Genomic DNA, 6,493 nt, shown 5'->3' on the forward strand with positions numbered 1-6,493 from the left:
TGTGCTGACTACCTATCGAGCTTCAGTGGACTACTATCAGAGATTAGTACGCTTTCATCCGGAAGGGAGTGAGAGTTGGTTTTTCTATGGTGAGGGAGCGCGACCCCCGATGCCTTTGGTATCAGCTTTGAGAGCCTGTCGAGCTCTGGAGTCTGGCGGGGAAGGCTACCTTATCTATGCAGTTGATTTGTCCGCTGAGAGTATTGGGATAGAGAGCATTCCTGTTGTGGATGAATTTCCAGATGTGTTTCCTGATGAGATTCCGGGTTTTCCTCCTGCTAGGGAAGTCGAGTTTGGCATAGAGTTGATGCCGGGTACTTCGCCTATTTCTAGAGCACCGTATCGTCTGGCTCCGTCAGAGATGCGTGAGTTGAAGAATCAGCTACATGATCTTTTGGACAAGGGGTACATTCGTCCTAGTGTATCTCCTTGGGGAGCTCCTGTTCTCTTCGTGAAGAAGAAGGATGGGTCGATGCAGCTGTGCATTGACTATCGGCAGCTGAATCGAGTCACTGTGAAGAACAAGTATCCGTTTCCTCGTGTTGATGACTTGTTTGACCAGCTGCAGGGCACATCAATTTACTCCAAGATTGACTTGAGATCTGGGTATCATCAGTTGAGAGTCCGTGATCAGGACGTAGCCAAGACTGCATTTCGTACTCGCTATGGGCATTACGAGTTCCTAGTGATGCCATTTGGTTTGACCAATGCGCCGGCTATATTCATGGATCTGATGAACCGTGTCTTCAGGGAGTACTTGAACAAGTTTGTCGTGGTCTTCATTGACGACATCTTGGTGTATTCACGTAATAAGGAAGAGCATGTTTCTCACTTGCGGTTGGTACTGCAGACTCTTCGAGATGAGCAATTGTACGCCAAGCTGAGCAAGTGTGAGTTCTGGATGGATAGAGTGGTCTTCCTTGGCCATATCATATCCAGGGAGGGGATTTCTGTTGATCCAAGCAAGATTGAAGCGGTACTTAATTGGTCGCGTCCGATGACAGTTGCTGAGATCCGTAGTTTTCTGGGTCTAGCAGGGTATTATCGTCGCTTCATTCTGAACTTCTCTCAGTTAGCTCGACCGTTGACGCAGCTTACCCTCAAGGGTGTGGATTTCGAGTGGTCCTCCGAGTGTGAGGAGAATTTCCGTGAGCTTCGACGGCGGTTGACTTCTGCGCCGGTGTTGGCATTACCGTCAGGATCTGGAGGGTATGTAGTTTACACGGATGCTTCTCTTCAGGGGTTAGGTTGTGTCCTGACTCAGAATGGGCATGTGATCGCATACGCTTCTAGACAGCTGAAGCTTCACGAGGACAACTACCCAGTCCATGATTTGGAATTGGCAGCCATTGTGTTCGCTTTGAAGATCTGGCGTCATTATCTGTATGGCGAGAAATTTGAGATCTTCACCGACCATAAGAGTCTCAAGTATTTGTTCACTCAGGCAGAATTGAACATGAGACAGAGACGTTGGATGGACTTGCTTAAGGACCATGATTGCGAGATTAAGTACCATCCGGGAGCTGCAAATCTCACCGCTGATGCTTTGAGTCGCAAGGTGCGACTATCCGCACTTCAGACTTGTTCGATGTCTAGTGCGATCTGTGACTGTTGTACTTCAGGTTTTACCTTCAAGCATAAGAAAGGTATGCAGAGTATCCAGATGTTTGCGATATTATCTGAGCCAGCCTTGTATTCGCGGATCCGAGATGCTCAGATGTCTGATTCAAAGACCCAGCGTTTAGCTCGTCTAGCTAACGAGGGTAGCTCGTCTGGATTTCATTATCAGTCAGATGGCTTTCTGTGTTTGTCTGGTAGGCTTGTGATTCCACAGGATGAAGAGTTGCGAGAGGAGATTTTATCTCAGGCACATCGCACTAAGTTGAGTATTCATCCTGGGAGCAACAAGATGTACAAGGATCTACGTACTCGTTTCTGGTGGAAGGGAATGAAACGCAGTGTTTATCAGTTTGTTTCGAGATGTTTGGTGTGTCAACAGGTCAAGGCAGAGCACCGACGACCTGGAGGATTGCTTCACAGTCTGCCTATTCCTGAATGGAAATGGGAGTTTATCACAATGGACTTTGTGACCCATTTGCCGTTATCCCCGAGGAACTGTGATGCTATCTGGGTGGTGGTGGACCGACTCACCAAGTTAGCGCATTTCATTGCCTATAGCCGAGAGTACTCTGTGGATCGCATGGCACGGATGTACATTCAGGAGATCGTTCGACTTCATGGAGTGCCTGTGAGCATTGTCAGCGATCGGGACCCCAGGTTTACTTCTAGATTCTGGGGGAGTGTTCAGCGTGCGATGGGTACTACTCTCAGTTTGAGTACAGCCTATCATCCAGAGACTGATGGTCAGTCAGAGCGCACTATCCGTACGTTAGAGGATATGCTTAGAGCGTGCGTCATGGATTTTGGTTCAGCCTGGCAGGATCATTTGCCGTTGATCGAGTTCGCTTACAACAACAGCTATCACACTAGTATTGGGATGGCACCTTTTGAAGCGTTGTATGGGCGACGTTGTCGTACTCCACTCTTCTGGGAAGAAGTGGGGGAGAGACAGGCTGAAGGACCGGAGTTTATCCAGCAGGCGATAGACATTGTTGATCAAATCAAGAAACGGATTAAGACTGCCCAGGATCGTCAGGCCAGTTATGCTAATATCAAGCGTAGGCCTTTGCAGTTCAAGGTCGGGGAGAAAGTGTTTCTGAGAGTGTCGCCTTTCCGCAAGATTCTCAGATTTGGCCTTAAGGGCAAGTTGTCTCCCAGATTTATCGGTCCGTTTGAGATCTTGGAGAGCATTGGCGATTTGGCTTATCGACTAGCTTTGCCACCGCATCTATCCAGTATTCACGACGTGTTCCATGTATCTCTGTTGCGACGGTATGTGGCGGATGAATCTCATATTCTGCAGCGATCTGAGGTTCAGGTAGACAAGGATTTGACTTATGTTGAGAAACCTCTTCGCATCCTTGATTTTAAGGATAAGGTTTTACGGAACAAAGTCATTCCTTTGGTTTTAGTTCAGTGGCAGCGCCGAGGCACTGATGAAGCTACTTGAGAGCTTGAGGACAGGATGCGTAAAGACCATCCTGAGTTGTTTTGATTTCATTCTTTAAGTTGTATTCAGTTGCAAACTCTGTAAACGTTTGATTGAATAAAGAATGTTTCTGATTTCTGTATTTGCATTCGGTACTTAAGATCTGATTTCGAGGACGAAATATCTTAAGTGGGGGAGAATGTAGTAGCCCGTGCCCTAATTGAATAATTAAAGGATTAATGCTAATTAATTAAATTGGGGATTGGACGGATCGGAAGCTCCGAAGGGACGATCGGAAGCTCCGATCGGGATCGGAAGCTCCGATGAGGATCGGAGGCACCGATGATATTACGTCATCCATGACGTATGGCTGGATCGGAAGCTCCGATCAGGATCGGACGTTCCGATCACCCCTATCCGAAGTCAACAAATGATATTTTGACACGTGGCAGATCAGGATCTTCGGAAGCTCCGATGGCAGGATCGGACGTTCCGATCGATGTTCGGACGTTCCGATCGAGGATCGGAGGCTCCGATCGTTGTCTATAAATAGAAGGCCGAGACTTCACTTTCATTTGCCAATTCCGAGTTCTCCTTTCCTTTCTAGTATTTTTGGAGCTGTTCTAGTCTTCTTAGGCTTGGTCCGGAGGTCGGAGAGGCGTTCGGTAGTCGTAGCAGAGTTGTGCCCAAGTTCTGGAGGCATCGACATCAAAGGGCTAACGACGGACGAAGGTATAGCTTTTGCTTCCTATAAATATTTAGGAGTATGCAATAGCTTAGTTAAGGCTTTTAGAGCACTTTAATGATAGTAGTATCATTTGGAAGTGTAGAGCAGACTATAGCGTGGACCTAGAGTTGGTAGAGCTTGCACTGTTTTGAGGTACGAAAGTACTGTTCGAGATATCCTGACTGAGTATGCATGTATTATATGACTGCATGATTTATATGCCATGATATTATGCTGCATTCATTTGCATCTTGCTGTATCTCCTTCGAGATGTCTGTTAGTAGGGTTGTACCCTATCCTGTTAGTGGATGGACTTCCATCGATTTGGGTCCGGCGTATCCACGGTTATCTCGGTATGGGAGCCACCTCCTGAAGCGACGGCACAGCGTGCTACATACCAGGGCCCGGTCTGTCTCTGTTATCTGATCCTTGACCTCGAGTCTATAGGGAGTTCACTTTGCATGCATGTATACTCATACTCTCGCACTGAGCGTTTTATGCTCACGTCTCGTACTCTGTATTTTTTGGACACCCTATTCCATGGGGCAGGTTTGCGATTGGACGAGGAGGGTGGATCCAGGAGGGGCTAGTCAGTGGTTGGCCAGCTGGAGCTTCGCTTAGGTTTTATTACTGTTGTTTTGGGTTTATACAGCTATTCGATTTGGTTGTATATTATTGGATAATTACAGATTCCTTTACTTGGGATTGTATAATGTTATTGGATTCCGCAGTTTTATTCTGATATCTGTTTTATTAAGTTAATTGCATGCCTAAGTTCTGTTTAGTAGGTGATCCGGGTAAGGGTCACTACAATCTAAATCCCAAGAATACTTTGCATGCTCTGATACCATAAATGTAGTGACCCTTACCCGGATCACCTATTAAACAGAACTTAGGCATGCAATTAACTTAATAAACAGATATTAGAATAAACTGCGGAAACATTACTAAAATTACAATCCCAAGGCAAGGAATATGTAAATACCCAAATATAATACAACCAAATCGAATAACTGTATCAATCCAATGACAACAGAAATAAAACCTAGGCGAAGCTCCAGCTGACCAACCACTGCCTAGCCCCTCTTGGATCCACCCGCCTCATCCAAACGCAAATCTGCCCCATGAAATAGGGTGTCCAAAAATACAGAGTACGAGACGTGAGCATAAAATACTCAGTACGAGAGTGTGATTATACATGCATGCAAAGTGAACTCCCTATAAACTCGAGGTCAAGAATCAGATAACAGAGACAGACCGGGCCCTGGTATGTAGCACGCTGTGCCGTCGCTTCAGGAGGTGGCTCCCATATCATAATACCAGTGGATATGCCGGACCCAAATCGATGGAAGTCCAACCACTAACAGGATAGGGAAAAACCGTACTAACAGACATCTCGAAGGAGATAGCTCAGTATGCAAATGAATGCAGCATAAATCAATGACATATAAACGATGCAGTCACATAATACATGCAAACTCAGTCAGGATATCTTGAACAGTACTTTCGTACCTCAAAATCAGTGCAAGCTCTACCAACTCTAGGTTCACGCCTATAGTCTGCTCTACACTGTCAAATGATACTACTATCATTAAAGTTCTCTAAAAGCCTTAACTAAGCTATTGCATACTCCTAAATATTTATAGGAAGCAAAAGCTATACCTTCGTCCGTCGTTAGCCCTTTGATGTCGATGCCACCAGAACTTGGGCACAACTCTGCTATGACTTCCGAACGCCTCGACGACTCCCGGGTCAAGCCTAGGAAGGCTAGAATAACTCGAATACGACTAGAGTAGAGAGGAAATCCGGAATTGGCAATTGAAAGTGAATTCTCGGCCTTCTATTTATAGACAACGATCGGAGCCTCCGATCCTCGATCGGAACTTCCGAACCTCGATCGGAACGTCCGATCCTGCCATCAGAGCTTCCGAAGATCCTGATCTGCCACGTGTCAAAATATCACTTGTTGACTTCGGATAGGGGTGATCGGAGCTTCCGATCCAACCACACGTCATGGATGATGTAATATCATCGGTGACTCCGATCGCTCATCGGAGCTTCCGATCCTGATCGGAGCTTCCGATCGTGCCTTCGGAGCTTTCGATCCGTCCGATACCCAATTTATTTAATTAGCATTAATCCTTTAATTACTCAATTAGGGTACGGGCTACTACATTTCTGCTCACCTCGTAGAGCTTTTAGCAGCTAGGGAAGGGATTAGTGAGCTTTTAGTAGCTAGGGAAGGGATTATTTTGGCTTCTCAAAACCAGTGGCAACAAGTCATTCTCGAGACAGATGCTAGCAATGTCGCCAGACCAATTTCTCAGTCTAATTTGTTTGCAGAGGATGAAGTGATTGTGTCTTTTATTCGTCATCTCGGATCTAGATTTTCAAGCTTCCAAGTCCAACATTGCAATTGCAAGGCTAACGAGGCGGCCCATGTTTTAGCCTCTTATGGTTTATGTAAAGCTAAGTTTGGTACGAATGATGGGATTATTGAATGATAAGTAAATGAGTGATTAAAATAATGATAGGTGAGGATGTCTAATATGTGTGATAAAATATTATTATGTTTGGTTTGATTTTTATGTCTAGGATTAAATGAATAGAGTTTTATGTTATGACCAAAATACCCCCAAACTTTGTTTTTTAAAAAAGGTAATAAAAATACTCTCTAAAATCATTTCATCCTTAATTTGCCAAACCCACAAATCGTA

The sequence above is a fragment of the Henckelia pumila genome, chromosome 3, assembly GCF_033568475.1.
Source record: "Henckelia pumila isolate YLH828 chromosome 3, ASM3356847v2, whole genome shotgun sequence".
NCBI lineage: Eukaryota > Viridiplantae > Streptophyta > Magnoliopsida > Lamiales > Gesneriaceae > Henckelia > Henckelia pumila.